The following is a 17366-nucleotide window of genomic DNA, read 5'->3' as shown; positions in this document are numbered from 1 at the left end:
CCATCAAGCACCACAAGGCGCTAGGCAACACACTGTGGCCCAGTTACATCAGCGTCTCGGCCGTAACCACGACGTACGCAGCACCATCGATGCCCGCAGATGCACCTACAGCGACCCAAGGGAAGGAGCCCATCACGGCTATCATCCTCGACGTGGCGAACGCTACGACAACGGCGAGGACCAGAGCCCGAGCCCTAGCCTACCAAGGCCTTAGGCCTTCAGTCGACACATCCTCAACGTTGTATTCCCACCAAGGTATCGACCACCTACCAATATCCCTAAATACTCTGGGGAGACAAACCTCGGACTTTGGCTTGAAGACTATCGGCTTGCCTGTCAAGCCGGTGGTGCGGATAATGACGACTTCATTATCCGCAACCTTCCACTGTTCTTGGCCGATTCGGCACGAGCGTGGTTGGAACACCTATCATCCAACGTAATCTAGAGTTGGGCGGATCTGAAGGAGATCTTTGTGGAAAACTTCCAGGGCATGTACAAGCACCCTAGGAACCCATGGGACCTCAAGAACTGCCGTCAGAAGGCCGGTGGGACCCTCCGCGGGTACATCCGATGCTTCTCCTAGCAGTGCAACGAGCTCCCTAACATCGCCGACGTCTACGTGATAGGAGCCTTCCTGTCCGGGACGATCTGCGAGTCCTTGGTTCATAAGCTAGGACGCAAGGGCCCATGAACCACCAAGGAACTCCTAGACATCGCCACTAGCCATGCCTCAGGAGAAGAGGCGGTCGGAGCAATCTTCGATCGCCTCGAGGGCAAGGCAAGGCAGGACGAGGGTGCCGGTGAAGGCACCTCTAATCATTCTACCAAAAGGAAGAACAAGAAGCAACGGCGCGAGGACTCGCTCGTCGCCACTGCTGACCGTAAGGGTGGTCGGAAGCCCGTGGAGGGCAATCCGAACCACTTCAAAAAAATTACTCGAGGGGCTATGCCCGAACCACGCCTTTCCCGTAAAGCATCTGCTCAAGGACTGTAGCCTCATGCGAAAGTTCTTATCTGAAAGCTCCAACAAAGGGGAGCAGGGGAAGGAACCTGCCCCCACTGCGAACGACGTCGAGGAGAAGGATGACGGTTTTCTAACACCGAACGGCTGCCTTATGATCTTCGGAGGCTCGGCGGCCTACAACTCCAAATGCCGTCAGAAGGTCGCACGCTGTGAAGTCTACATGGCCCAACCGGCCACACCTCCCTTCCTCCAGAATCCACCATAACCTTCGATCAGACCGACCATCCGAACACCGTCCCGCACCCAGGGAGATATCCGCTTATGGTCGACCCGATCATCGGCCCAAAGCGACTCACCAAAGTATGGATGGACGGAGGCAGCGGCCTCAACATCATGTACACCAAGACGCCCAGGAAGTACGCCATGCCACTCGGGCAGATTGATCTACCCGTTACCTTTAGGGATCAGTTCAATTACAGGACTGAGACCCTCACTTTCGAGGTGGTTGGGTTCCCTAGAACCTTCCACGCCATCCTGGGACGACCATGCTACGTGAAGTTCATGGCCGTCCCTAACTACACATACCTCAAGCTAAAGATGTTGGGCCCCCACAGGGTCATCACCGTCGACACCTCCTTCCAGCGGGCCTATGAGTGCGAGGTCGAGTGCTGCGGCCATGCCACAGCAATCGTCACCTCTGGGGAACTCGTCGCCCGGAAGGAGGAGGTTGCCAAAGAAGCGCCCGACATGAAGAAATCGACCGGGTCGTTTGAATCTGCAGAAGGCTCCAAGGGGGTCCTCATAGATCCCAGCAGCTCCGAGGGTAAAATAGTACGTATTGGTACCACGCTTTCCTCTGAATAGGAAAGCACGCTCGTCGAATTCATCAGCGGCAAGAAAGACATCTTTGTGTGGAAACCCTTGGATATGCCCGGCATTCCGAGGGAGGTCGCCGAGCATACCTTGAAAATCCATCCAAGCTCCAATCTAGGGAAGCAACACCTGCATTGCTTTGACGAGGAAAAACGTAGGGCCATCGGTGAAGAGATAGCAAAACTGTCGGCCGCTAGATTCATCAGGGAAGTACACCACCTAGAGTGGTTAGCTAATCCCGTTCTTGTACGAAAAAAGAGTGGGAAATGGAGGATGTGTGTTGACTATATGGGCCTCAAAAAAGCGTGCCCAAAGGATCTGTTTCCTTTGCAATCCTAGTTCCTCCAAGCGATAGAGAATCCCTCCTGCTATACATAGCGTCCACCACACAGGTGGTCAGCGCCGTCCTGGTAGTAGAGCAGGAGGAAGAGGGGCACACCCTCAAGGTGCAGTGCCCTATGTACTTCATCAGTGAGGTACTATCCGACTCCAAGACCCGCTACTCCCAAATCCAGAAGCTCTTGTATGTCGTCCTCATCACCAAGAGGAAGCTATGCCACTACTTCGAATCAAACACCGTAATGGTTGTGATGTCGTTCCCCCTCAGCAAGGTCATCTAGAGTTAAGACGCCATGGGAAGAACTGCGAAGTGGGAACTTGAGTTGATGGATCAAGGCATCACATATGCCTCCCGAACGGCGATCAAGTCCCAGGTGTTGGCTGACTTCATCGTGGAATGGACCGAGGTCCAAACACCACTGGTGGTTGTCGATCAAGAGTATTGGACGATGTACTTCGATGAATCGCTAATGAAGAAGGGCGTTGGCATGGGGCTGGTCTTCATATCACCCCTCGGGGTCCACATGAGGTACATGGTTCGTCTCCATTTTCCCTCATCAAATAATGTAGCCGAGTATGAAGCGCTCATCAATGGCCTACGCATCGCCATCGAGTTGGGGGTCCGACGCCTCGACATTCAGGGTGACTCTCAACTGGTCATCAACCAAGTCATGAAGGAGTCAAGTTGCCATGATGCCAAGATGGCTGCATACTGCCGAGAGGTCCGATGGCTTTAGGACAAGTTCGATGGCCTCGAACTCAATCACATCCCAAGGCGCCTCAACAAGGCGACTGACGTGCTTGCAAAAGCGGCGTCCGGTCGAGAGCTGGTGCTAATGGGTGTCTTCGCCAGCAACCAACATAAGCCCTTGGTATGCTACGAAGGGTCAGAATGAGCCGACGATGGCCCGCCTGATCCAAACCTGGGGGCTAACCAGCCAACGGCTCTGTCCGGCCCTGAGGTCATGGAGCTTGAGGAGGATCCAGCAATAGAGCTCGACCCTCTAGACGACTGGAGAACGCTATACCTCGACTACCTCCTCCATGACACGTTGTCGACGGACAAGATGGAGGCTCGACGACTCGCACGTCGCGCCAAGTCCTTCATTCTTGTAGAGGGCGAACTCTACAAACAAAGCCACACCGGGATCCTATAGCTCTGTATCCCCGTCAAACAGGGGAAGCTTCTACTGAGCGATACCCACGGTAGGGTCTGCGATCACCATGCCGCACCTAGAACCTTGGTTTGGAACGCATTCTGACAGGGCTTCTACTGGCCCACAGCAGTAGCCGATGCCAAACAGATCGTACGCACCTGCGAAGGGTGCTAGTACTATGCTTGGTAGATGCACCTCCTAGCCTAGGCACTCTAGATGATCCCCAACACATGGCCCTTCATGGTCTGAGGGCTCAATCTAGTTGGACCTCTCAAAAAGGCGCCCGGGGGCTACACCCACTTGCTTGTCACCATAGACAAGAATGGATCGAAGCTCGGCTGATCTCCATAATCAAGTCCGAGCAAGCCGTGCTATTCTTCATCGACATCATCCATCGTTTTGGAGTACCAAACTCCATCATCACGGACAATAGCACATAGTTCACCAGCAAGAAATTCATTTGATTCTGTGATGAACAACACATCTGGGTCAATTGGGCCGCCATCGCGCACCCCCAAACGAACGGGTAGGTTGAGCACACAAACGGCATGCTCCTATAGGGCCTCAAGCCTAGGATCTTCAACCGGCTAAACAAGTTCGACGCACGCTAGGTCGCCGAGCTCCCTGTGGTGCTCTGGAGCCTAAGGACGACTCCCAGCCAGGCCACCGGCTACACACCTTTCTTCATGGTCTACGGTTCTGAGGCCATCCTCCCAACCAACCTTGACTATGAAGCGCCAAGAATCAGAGCATACAACGAACAGGGAGCCAAGGCATCCCACGAAGATGCCATGGACTAGCTAGACGAAGCTCGCGACATTGCCCTCCTCCGTTCGGCCAAGTACCAACAGACGCTGCGTCGGTACCATAGCCAACGGGTGCGGGACCGAGCCTTCAACATCGGGGACCTGGTTCTCCGCCTCGTGTAGAGCAACAAGGACCATCACAAGCTCTCCCTGCCCTAGGAGGGACCATACGTCATCATGGAGGTACTCCGGCCAGGCGCCTACAAGTTGAAAACCATCGACGACGAGGTCTTCACCAACGCCTGGAACATTGAGTAGCTACGTCGTTTTTACCCTTAAATGAGCGCATACCTTTTCTTATCAGTTTTGTCTTAAAAAATCCCCGATCTTTAGTGACATCTAACCCCTACAAAGAGCGAAGGGTCGGACCTCACTCAGGGGCTGATACAAGTACGCTTACCTTACAAACACTCTCTGTGTTATCTTGCAAACATTCTCTATGTTTTCCCTCTTTTCTCATGGCAAGTCCTAAGGGCTAGGATTTCAGGAACAAAATCTGAGTATAACTGGTAGGACTACGAGAAACCCACGCCCCAGCAGCTACTGCCTCCTTGCTCACCAGCGTGATCAGAATTAGCTTGCCCGCACTCCGAGATTTTTGCGACCTTAACTATGAGAAGGGTCGAAAGGCACCAAACCTCTTTTACAAAAAGAGGGAGAAAAGCTGAATAGCTATTTGCCGTAACGAAAGTTGAAAACTTATTCATTTTCGCATAAATTCATCGCTTACAAAGTGATTTCATCATGAAAAGGACTGATGTATTCATAAATACAAAAACTATTCACTTGGGGGCTCCCCCACAAACTTATTCAATTACAGTTTCTGACCAGTTCTACTATGAGTACTACTACGGTCGTCGCGCCACGCTCTCCATCGGCGACGTCCTACCGCTCCGTGGGATCCTCGAGGGCGCTGTCATCTACAACGTCGAGCACCACGTCGAAGACTGTGGTGCCTTCGCCGGGGCATCCTAGGACTGCGCCATCATGATCAGCCGCAACCCTAACAACGGCACCTACGCCGGGGCATCTAGGGACTACGCCATCATGATCAGCCACAACCTTGACAACGATGTCTGCGTGGGGGGCGTTTCCCACCAAAGCAAGGCCACCATGAACGACGACGAAACCGATGATGCTCAGCACCCTCTAGTGCACCTCCTCCTTCGGCAGAGACGGCCCCTTCTCGGCGAAGGCGGCTAACACCATCTCATCTACATTGGATGACCTCCAGCTCGACATCGCACTCTAGATTCATGAACAAACCTATGAGTTCTCCTCCCCCTTGTATTACCCTCTCTCACTTAGGAATCACTGCGACATACGAACGCGCTCGGCGAGAAAGGAGGAGAGGTAGCAGCTCAGGAATAGGCAAAGGAATGGGATGAGAACTCCCCTCCCCCTCCCTATTTAAGGAAGAGGTGTAGTGATTGAGGAAAGGCGAAAGGTTAGGACGGAAAACTCTCTTCCTTCCCCTATTCAATGTAGATGGGAAATCGATGCTAACGGGAATCTGAGGTGACGCGCCTAGACCGACGGGACGTGCTCTGATCAACGAGACGTCGCCTGGTCAAACAGGACGTTGCCTAGGCATGGCCCACCACTACCGCGTGCCAGGCGCGAGAATCTAGGTGCACTCGCATGCAGGCAACTCTCCGCTTCCCTAGGCAGGACCATGGAATGACCCGACGATGGAACCCCTATCCAGGGGGCCAACAGGCCTCCTGGGTCGATCGAACGACTACTGAAAGATAAGCACCTCTGTTTACTTACTTTACGTGTAAAATTCATTACAGAGCTTTTGACCCCAGCAACGGTAGGGCATGGACATCACTCGAGGGCTACCGAGAGTGTCTACTTATTCAGACATCCTCATCGCCTGACACCTCCTTACATTTAAAAACCAGAGACATAGGGTACGGGTGTAAAACTTTGAGTAAAACTGGATGAACCGCTAGACCCTATGCCCCGGCGGCTACGGTGTTTTTGTTCACCAGCATAATCGAGTTCACAGTTCCCCGTACCCCAAGCTTTTGCATCTGCCTTCTCAAGAAGGGTTCGGAGGGGTCCACCTACAGAATCTCCTTCAAGGAGAAGATGTCAGGTCGCTTAAAGTCAATCGAACGGCTCGAATCGCCATCGAGAGACGAAAACGAAAAATCGCGATGCTCGTGCAGGTCACGCCACCCCATCTGAAACATCAGACTTGAACCCCGCACGGACATGTCTGGTAAGAGCTTCTCATCGCTCATGCCACCAAGGTAACATTACCGACCCCCGCTTTCATTTTAACTAAATCATACATTAATCTCATCATCCAAACATTGCATATGCAATCGATGCATCTCAACGCTTCGTGTCGCACGACAAAACGGCAGTCGCCTCATTCGATATGAGTGGCAAAAGACCGAGGTTCGAAGGCTGGCCTGTGAAGGGCTCGAGGCCACCTCACGTCAAACAGAGTTAGGGGAGAAAAACCATGATGAGCCCTAGTGGCCTTGCCCGACCCCGCTCAGAAGCGGACAGGGACATCTTGACCTTTCTTGTTCGATTCTAACCTTAAGCCAAACCCACAGAATCTCCATCGAGGAGAGGCCAACGGGCCACCTGAGACTACCGAAAGGCTCGGGCATCTGCCGGGAGGCGGGTTAAGAAGTAGTGGAATGCCACATGAGGGCTCTGCCGACCCCGTCAGTGAATGATGGACCCGGATTCCACTCGAACATACCCGTTAGCGAGCTCATTGAGCGCGACACTCGAGCCATCGAGGCAAGTGTCGTCAACTTAGCCCCTCCGGTTGCGGAAACTGAGGATGGGGTGACGCGCGAAACATGGCCGACCCCTATCAGACCCTAAGGGGCTCAGGGGCTCGAGCCACTTGATCCGAGATCGAGAGACTGAGGTTTGAAGGCTGACCCACGAAGGGTCCGAGGCTACCTCACGTCAAAGAAGAGCCAGGAGAGAAAACACAGATGAGCCTCAACGGCCTTTGCCCAACCCACATTATGGCGGATAGGGTCATCTCAACCTTCTATGTTCAATCCAACCTCTTGCCGAGCCCATAGAATCCCCATTGAGGGGGAATCTGTTGGAAGGCAGGTCAAGGAGCAACGGAATGCCACCCGAGGGATTTGCCAACCCTGTCGCAAAGCCATGGGATCAGATTCCGTTCGAACATCCTCATTAGCGAGCTCATCTAGCATGTCACTCGAGCCGTCAAGGCAAGTGACGCCACCTTAACCCTTCCAATTGCGAAAAACTACGGACGGGGCGACAGTCACAAAACGAGCTGACCCTTGACCGAATCCTCGCCACGCGCAGGGGCTCGGGGAAGGTCGGGCGAGCAATGGGACCAAATGCACGATCATAGAATGCTTGTTAAAATCCTAAGTAAGGGGTGCGTGCGAATACAAGAGTAAGTTTGCTGCCCTCGCTTCGGTCTCCAGTAACATCCAGCCCCAGCGACCGCAAGGGGTCGGATCTCACTCGGGGGTTGATAAAGGTATGAATACCTTCTTTTTTGGAAACAGCCATTGCATCAGACCTTTTCCTCGCGGTAAGACCGGCGGCAAGGTTGGTCGAAACAAAACGAGCATGCCCGGTAAGACCGCAAAAAGCCCATGCCCCGACAGCTATGGTAACTTTGCTCACCAGCATAATCGAAATTTCCCCCTTATACACCTCGGGCCCTATGGTCTTAACGAACGGAAGGGTCGGATCACATAAACCTTTTTTCTCAATTGCAAAGGGGAAGAAAGTAAGCTCAAACGAACGAAACAAAATTATGAAATGAAACTATTTTTGGACACAAAAGTACCGACACTTGTTCACATATTACAGATAAATATTTATCAAACTTATTCAACTAACTACTTCCCCGGAGGAAGAACTATGCCTTTCAGCCTGTTCGCCAGGTTCCGCGCAATGGGAGTCACCGCCTTCTCAATCTCATCTAGCTCGGAGTTTTCATAGCCAGGCACGAAGCCGAGGCTCATTACATCCAGGTTAACTTCCTGATCATAATGAGAGCGGGCAACAGGAAAGGCTTGGGTGATCCCGGTGTGGAAGGTGTTCTCCTCAAGCTGGCCCACCCGCGCCGTGATATCCACGGCACGGGCCACAAGTGAGCTGGTTTCCTCCGGCCGCGCCACCCCTAGGTCATCGAAGACCACCCCGACAGTGGCGCGCAGAAGATCATCCTCGTCACTCTTAGCCTGAAGAGTCCCCCACACCTCGGCAAGCTCCATGCCCAGCCCGGTAGAGATGCTCTCAGCCTCCAGCCTTCGGGTCACCGCAGCTCCAACATCCACCCAGAGGGAGCTGACCACCTGACGCTCCTCATCGCGCTCTCGGACGGCCCGGTTATGCTCTTCGTGGACCGTGTCGTGCTTCGAGCAGAGTCTTTCCATAGTCTGGCACAGCTTGTCTTGCTCCCGGCGCAACCGGGCAATCACCTCGGTGTCCTGATCCACCCTCTGTGGTAGTGCCGCGGACCTATCCATGGCTTTTAGCTTGAGATTCTGCTCTGTCTCTAGCTCATCTAGGAGTTCGACGACCCGCTGGCTGGCCTCGATATCCTTCTGGAGCAACTCGTCCTACTCCTTTTGGATCTAGGCGGCCGCCTCCTTGTCCTGCTACACCCTCACCGACAGATCCTGGAACATCCCATGGACCTCCTCCGCGTCCCGACATGCCTCAGCTTCCCGCCGCTAGACGGCGGCAAGCTGGGCGCTCAAATCTCCACGCAACTGGGCCTTCTCGGTGAGGCAGTCCCATTCCACCTTCTGCTCGTGGAGGAACCAAGACTTCTCCCAGCTACGAGTAATAAGGGACTGAAAAGAAGACCAGTGTCAAAAATACAAAAATGCATGAAAGCAAGAGGGAAGATTAGGCGGATACCCAGCCATTGGGAACGATGACGTCACATAGGATGACCCTGGCCTGATCTAGGACATCCATCATCACTGAAATCCCTTCATCGAGACTCCCCCGCTCTATGCTCTCGGTAGCATCATCGAGTAAGAAGAGAGTTGACGTTGGGTCTCGAGGATCCATCCACTGGAGCGGCGGCTCACCCCGCATGGGCGAGTGGCTACCCCCCAACATTAGGGTCGAGGGCAACCTCCCACTGGCCCTCTCCACCACCCTTCGGCCGTATCCTCCTCCGTCGCCTAGGCCACCATAGGCGTGGATTGCGCCACCCCCTCGGACACCACCATGGCTACATCCGGCTGCTCTTGGCTTGGCGTGGTCGTGGCCACCTCCACTTGCGACGCCGGGGCCCCGACTTGTGGTGCCGTGCCCACCACAGAGGGCGCCACAAGCGCGGGTGGCAGCCCCATCCGCTCCAACATAGGCAGCGGAGTCACCTCCACCGTCGTCTGCTCGGTGACCCCCGAGGGCGCTTCTTCAACCCTAGCGCCTGCTTGACCTGCTGAGGGGGCAGGCGCCACCGCAGGCGGCGCCTGACCGGCCGATGAGGCCGTAACATTGGCTCTGCTCCTGCCCAAAACAGGAGCGACGTCAGGTGACAACACCCGTACCGCCTGAAGAGCAACACTCTTCTTGGGCACTAGTGCCAAAGAACGGCCCCGTCGCAAGACTCTGCAAGAGTTAAAAGGCATAAGGTCACACCGAAAAATAGAAAAACACGAAAAATAGAGGAATCAGTGACTTACTTGGGCGCTGTTGGGTGGTTGGAACATTTTGGGGACGAACCACCAGATTCCTGCTCCAACTCATCCGGGCGAGACCGCTTTGAACCTGCCCCCTGCTCCCGGGCAGAGGGTCTCGCATCCCTTGTCTCCAAGGGCGTGGCGGCAGAGCCACCCGTCTCTGTCGGTACCTCGGGCATGGCGGCAGGTCCACCCGCCCATAATCAACTCGTGGGGCATGGCAGTGGAGCCGCCCCCCTCCATCAGCACCTTGGGCGTGGCGGTAGATCCACCTCCTCCCATCCACCGATCCACCACCGGCACCCCGGGTGTGGCAGCGGATCCACCGGCTCCCACCGGTCTCTAGGACGGGTCGATGATTTGGCCCATCTCCACCGACCTCACGGACTCACTTCCCCCCACGTGGAATGAGAAGGGTCCCTGCGTGGACAATTGGGTGCCCATCAGCGAATCCTCGCCCTCTAGGTCATCCCAATCCACATCGGCAACTACCTCATCAAAATCCTCGTCGTCGTGGTCATCACTACCTGTCTCGTCTCCTTGATCTCGTGCTTGCTACTTTCGTAGCATCTTCTTCTTCTTGAGCTCCCTCATCCTCCTATCCCACTTGGCCACGGTGTGATTCACTGTCGCCAGGATCTAGGCTATCCCCGAGGATGAGTCTCTTCGGCTGGTCCCGCTATCCCGAGGTCAGCATCAAGGGGTCAGAAATTTAAGTGAAGAGGAGGCACGGGAAAAGGGAACTTATGAAATCGATGAACCCCTGTCCCGGCCGCATTGGGGGATGTCCCGGCACCGGCTACACGAAATCAAGGACAACGCCGATGCTGTCCTTCGAAGGTTCCATCGCCTCCTTGATCTGCTGTGCTACTTCGGTGGGGGGGAGCACTTCGTCGACGAGCGTCATCCTTTCAAGCAATGTCCCGAGCGCCATCAGGTATAGGGGGATCACGTGGCTCATCAGCGGTGCCACCCTCCGCGTATGGTAGGCACCGATGATCCCTGATCCCTTCACGCCCCTCTCCTTCAGAATTTAGAGGGCGGCGAGATGGTCCTTGATCCTCTTCTTATCTTTGTCCGGGACACCCCACTTCCATGACCTCGGGACCTCTTCGATGATGCGCCCGAAGAACACCGGCAAGGGGGCGGCCACATTGTCCTTGACGTAAAACCAATGCGAATGCCACCCCTTATTGGAGGTCGACAGACGCATCGACGGGTAGTCGTTCACTCGGTTGTTGCGCAGATGAATGCTGGCACATCCCATCGGCATGCTTAGCTCTTGCTTCCCAACCCGCTTCTTTGATAGGTTGACGGTGAAGAGATACCGCCACAGATCGAAGTGGGGACTAATCCCCAAGAACCCCTCACATAGGGCGACGAACGCCGCAATGTGCTGGACCCCATTGGGAGTAAGGTGCTGCAACTCCACCTGGTAGTAATCCAACAACCCCCGAAGAAACTTATGAGCAGGTATGGTGAATCCCCGCTTATGGAAGTGAGCAAAGGACACGACATATCCTTCAGGCGGTGATGGCTCGTCCTCATCACCGGGCAGCCACCACTCCTCGACGGCGGTCAATGGGCAAAGGAGGCCACGACAAACGAGGCCCTCTAGGCGCTGAGGGGTGATGTTAGATCTACACCATGGCTCCATTGAAATGATGGGGAAGGGGGTGGATGCGAGCTTGATGGCGGCAGCGATGCAGGTTCGGGAGGCTCAGGCGATTAGTGGGGGAGGTTGTAGATGTGAAGGCGAGGAGGCGAAGTACGGAACCCTGGGGGCGAACCCCATGGTTTTATAGCAGTGATGGATGTGAGAAGAGCAACCACCCGCCTCGGTCTCTGAGCCTGCCACAATACACTATCACGTCATGTCATGGGATATGCGCCCGCGATCCCTATCCTTTCCCACCAAAATCACGCTGGGCATTTCGCCTTCCCAAGCAGACTAGGACTCTTTTCCCACAGAGGGGATATGGGTCAAAAAGCTTTCACCTCCACCGTCGTCTGCTCTGCGACCCCCGAGGGCGCTTCTTCAGCCCTGGCGCCTACTTGACCCACCGAGGGCATGGGCGCCACCGCGGGTGGCGCCTGATCGGCCGACGAGGCTGCAGCATCGGCTCTGCTCCTGCCCAAAATAGGAGCGACGTCAGGCAACAGCACCCGTTCCACCCGAAGAGCAACACTCTTCTTGGGCGCCAGCGCCAGAGAACGGCCCCGTCGCATTACTCTGCAAAAAGTTAAAAGGCATAAGGTCACACCAAAAAACAAAAAAAAACAGAGGAATCGGTGACTTAATCCGGCGTTGTTGGGCGGTAGGGATGTTTTGAGGACGAACCCCTAGTTTCCTGCCCCAACTTGCCTGGGCAGGACCGTTTTGAGCCTATCCCCTGCTCCCGGGTAGAGGGGCTTGTCTCCCTTGTCTCTGAGGACGTGGCGGCGGAGCCACCCCTCTCTGTCGGTACCTTGGGTATGGCAACAGATCCACCCACCCCCATTAGCTCATGGGGCACAGCAGCGGAGCCGCCCCCCTCCGTTGGCACCTCGGGCGAGGCAGCAGATCTACCTCCCCCCATCCACCGGTCCTCCACCAGCATCCTGGGCGAGGCGATAGATCCACTCGCTCCCACCGGTCCCAAGGATGGGCCGACGGTTTGGCCCGCCTCCGCCAGCCTCACAGACTCACTTCCCCCCATGTGGAATAGGAAGGGTCCCTGCATGGACAATTGGGTGCCTGTCAGTGAATCCTCGCCCTCCAGGACATCCCAATCCATGTCGGCTACTACCTCATCAAACTCCTCGTCGTTGTCATCGTCATCACTGCCCTGCTTGCTGCTTCTGTAGCATCTTCTTCTTCTTGAGCTCCCTCATCCTCCTATCCCACTCGACCACGATGCGATTTGCTGTCGCTAGGATCTAGTCCTTTGGCAGTGGAGCCAGGCTATCCCTGAGGATGAGTCTCTTCGGCTGGTCTCGCTATCCCGAGGTCAGCATCAAGGGGTCAGAAATTCAAGTGAAGAGGAGGCACGGAAAAAGGGAACTTACGAAATTGATGAACCCTAGTTCTGGCCGTATTGGGAGATGCCCCGGCACTGGATACACGAAATCAAGGACAACGCCGGCGCTGTCCTTCAAAGGCTCCATCGCCTCCTTGATTCGGTGCACCACTTCGGTGGGGGGGGGAGCGCTTCATCGACAAGCATCGTCCCTTCAAGCAACACCCCAAGCGCCATTAGGTATAGGGGGAGCGCGCGGCTCATCAACGACGCCACCCTCCTTGTATAGTAGGCACCGATGATCCCTGATCCCTTCATGCCCCTCTCCTTCAGAATTTGGAGGGAAGCGAGATGGTCCTTGATCCTCTTTTTATCTTTGTCCGAGACACCCCACTTCCATGACCTCGGGACCTCTTCGATGATGCGCCTGGAGAACACTGGCAAGGGGGCGGCCACGACGTCCTTGACATAAAACCAATGCGAATGCCACCCTTTGTTGCACAGATGAATCCTAGCACATCCCATCGGCATACTCAGCTCTTGCTTCCCAACCCGCTTCTTCGACAGGTTGATGGCGAAGAGATACCACCACAGATCAAAGTGGGGACTAATCCCCAGGAACCCCTCACACAGGGCGACGAACGCTGCAATATGCTGGACCCCATTGGGAGTAAGGTGCTGCAACTCCACCTGGTAGTAATCCAACAGCCCCCGAAGGAACTTATGAGCAGGTATGGTGAATCCCCACTCGTGGAAGTGAGCAAAGGACACGACATATCCTTTGGGCGGCGATGGCTCATCCTCATCACCGGGCAGCTGCCACTCCTCAATGGCGGTCAACGGGCAAAGGAGGCCACGGTGAATGAGGCCCTCCAGATGCTGAGCGGTGATGTTGGATCTACACCACGGCTCCATTGAAACGATGGGGAAGGGGGTGGATGCGAGCTTGATGGTGGTTGTGATGTGGATGCGAGCTTGACGGCGGCAGTGATGCGGGTATGGGAGGCTCAGGCGATCGGCGGCAGAGGTTGTAGATGCAAAGGCGAGGAGGCGAAGTACAAAACCCTGGGGGCAAACCCCGTGGTTTTATAGGGGCGACGGATGTGAGAAGAGCAACCGCCTACCTTGGTCTTTGAGCCTGCCACAATACACCACCATGTCACGTCGTGGAATATGCGCCCGCGATCCCTATCCTTTCCCACCAAAATCGTGCTGGGCGATTCGCCTTCCCAAGCAGACCAGGACTCTTTCCCACAGAGGGGATATGGGTCAAAAAGCTTTTTCTCTGGCCCACCTGGGCCTAGGAGTCCAAGGGCCAGCCCAACAGTCTCGACGGCTATCCCAACGAGGGATGGGCCCATGAGCGACCAGAACTCAGGCACACAAGCCTCAAGGGAGCCTCGATGCGCAATCAAGTCCCAACCAGGCAAACCCAGGACAAATCCCCACGAATGGGATACCAGGGTTTTCTTCAAACTGTCCAGTTGATAAAAACCGAATCTCACAGCCATACCCGCAAAGGGTCCGAAATTACCCCTCGGGCGATTCTATCCGAATCACCCGGGGGCTCGGGGGCTACACCCGACGGGTGCGCTTGCGCGCACCCTCTGGCGAATCAACATCCCCCGAGCAATTCTACCCGAATCACCCGGGGGCGCAGGGGCTACACCCGTTGGGTAAGCTCGCATGCACCCTCTGGCAAATCAAAATACCCCTCGGGCGATCCTATCCGAATCACCCGAGGGCTCGGGGGCTACTGTCGGGGACCTAATACCGGGGTACCCAATGAGGTGGAATTAATAACCATCGAACATTAACGCTTCTGGTATGATAAGAACGTTACTACACTTCTTGCCCGAACGACGGAAGATCGGTTTCGCCTCGCCCAACCCCCAAGGGCTAAGACTCCGCCTCACCCACCGGCTGAGGGCTAATTCCGCCTCGCTGGACGTCCGAAGGCAGGCTCCACCTCGCCCGACGTCTGAGGGCAGACTCCGCCTCGCCCGATAGCTGAAGGCTAGTTCCGCCTCGCTCGACGTCTGATGGCAGACTCTGCCTCGCCTGACGGCTGAGGGCTAGCTCCGCCTCGCCCGACGTCCGAGGGCAGGCTCCGCCTTGCTCGACGGCTGAGGGCAGGCTTCGCCTCGCCCGACGACCACACCCTGCTCCTTTATAAAGACGAGCACAGGGTACGACATGACATTCGAGTCAACCGTAGTACCGAGGGCCATGCCCTGCATGCCTGCAGGAAGGTACTGTCAGGATACGATGGGATAGGCGCTTTAGGCCCTTTCCAGCCTGATAGAGCCCGAACAGTGTTGTAGGCGCCGACTTTTGTCCCACAGTGTTGTAGGCGCCGCCATCAGCCCTCAGACACGAATACTAACACGAGCATACAACAACCACTACGATCCAAGACATAACTCACATCATCTATAACGACGGACGTATGGTCACTTCCCTGTCTACTCCCCGAAGGGTCACGGCTCGGCTCTCTGGCACGCCGCACCGTCCGCTGGTGTAGGATGGGACAAACCCACTTGCTGAAAGAGGCCAGGGCACGGCCCTATAAGGATCAGCGAACATGCCATTCCTGACACGATCTGCCATGTTAGCAGGGCAGGCACAGGGGAAAAGGAAGACCCGGCTCCCTTGAAGGACCTTCTCTACCTTTGGTTTTTTCCTCTTTCTCCCATCTGTAACCCCTGCTCCCCCCTTGGTCTATAAAAGGGAGGGCAGGGCACCCCACTAAGGGCCCCTGATCGATTTCATACAGAAGACGACGCATCAATTCCACACACAACACACAGTCAAGCAGCAACCGAGCTCTTGGCGTCCTTTCGACCTTTCCATTAGAGACTTGGGACCAGTCCCTCTCTCGACCATTTGTACCCCCTACTACGAACTTTTTTGGTACTAATAACACGAGCAGCAGCAGACTGGACGTATGGATATTCTGCCCGAACCAGTATAAACCTTGTGTCATTTAGTACACCATCCGAGCCTAGCGCGCAATAATTATAAATTTACTAGCCGGTGTTTTTTCGAAACACCGACAAGTGGCATCCAAGTACTCGTCGTTAAGTACCCAGCTTCGTAGTCCTAGTAGGGGGCACGCCATTAACTCGTGGTTGAATCATAGATTCTTCCGAGTTCCCTTGAGAGCCATGCTCATAGATATGAATAAGAGCTTGTTCGAGTACCATAGTTTCCAAGTGCACGCGCGACACGGTTAAGGACTGGCTGACAGCTACTACGAGTACCCCCTCGCTTGAGGTTTGACTGGGTTGGCTTGAGTGGTCCCATTATTTGGGCCAACGGTATGAACCCTACCTTTTACACGGGCTGGAAGGCGAAACATTGAGGTTCGAAGAATCAGTTGGAGGGTGAGCTTGAATGTTGTTTTCCTATTTCGAGTGGTCGCTGTGAAGCATACTTCGCTGACTAGAATATAGCCCCCCGCGTGCAGGGTGTTTGCTGCCGATGGTGTGATCTGTTGTCGTGTTGGTTTAGTGACGTAAGTCAGTGTCACAAACAAAATTCCCCAATTAGAGCATGTCGTGTAGGTACCTAAATCGAAGAAAAAAGCAGACATGCACCATAGTGTGCCTGTTATGTGTAGTAGCCCCTAAATTTCTGCTAAGTCGGAGGCCAACTTAGAACAAGTAAGCGGAGAGAATGTATGTAACATAAAGGACACAATTGTGAAAGTGACTTAGCTTATCCAAAGAGACGTCGGTGCCATTGTCGTCGATGATAGCAACATCCTCAATAGCATCATCGAATGGTGGTGGTCGAATAGGTGTGTGGGTGATTGTTGAGGGGCGCAGATGATGTCGAGTGCTGCTACGAACACAATGACAGGAGATGGCAGGAGGTCGAGAGCCGCAACAAGAGGTCATGCACCGCAGCTTAAGATGGTGACAAGTCATCCATTCTAAATTATAAGACATTTTGACTCTTCTATGGACTTGCTACACGCTATGTCTAGATATATTGCAAAAGAAATATATTAAAAATATATCAAAATATTTTATAATTTAGAATGGGGGATACACTGTACATGCGAAAAGAACACTTAGCTGAAACCAACTCATACCAAAGACAAAAAATCTGGTAACTCAAACATCATCATCAGTAAATAAAAGTGAAAATAGAAGCACGTGGAATGCTGCTATCCTATCTGCATGCGGCTTGAAATAGTAGCTTTCTTACAATCGTGTGCCCGGAGTTGGTCATGGTTACTTCAATCCTGATTCCTGAAGTAGCAGCAGTGACGATCTCTTTCCTAAAAAAGACGTTATTTGTCCGCCAAGGACCATCGGTGCAATTTCGCTGCAGTGCTATAACCGACTCGACTGACGTGTCTGAATCTGATCTGAAAAAAAGGAGCGCCCACACACGAGCGCCCAAGCCCCAAAGGCCGGACGATCCATCTCCTCAGCTCTCAACGCACGTGTGTAATGAAACGAACCCGGCGAGCCGAAGCGAAGCGAGAGTCCGGAGTCCCACTGCTGGTCTGCTGCGCTTGCTATTTTCGCACCCAATCATTT

Source organism: Miscanthus floridulus, chromosome 8 (assembly GCF_019320115.1).
Source record: "Miscanthus floridulus cultivar M001 chromosome 8, ASM1932011v1, whole genome shotgun sequence".
NCBI lineage: Eukaryota > Viridiplantae > Streptophyta > Magnoliopsida > Poales > Poaceae > Miscanthus > Miscanthus floridulus.
The sequence above is the reverse complement of the archived record's forward strand: the minus strand, read 5'-3'. Positions refer to the sequence as shown.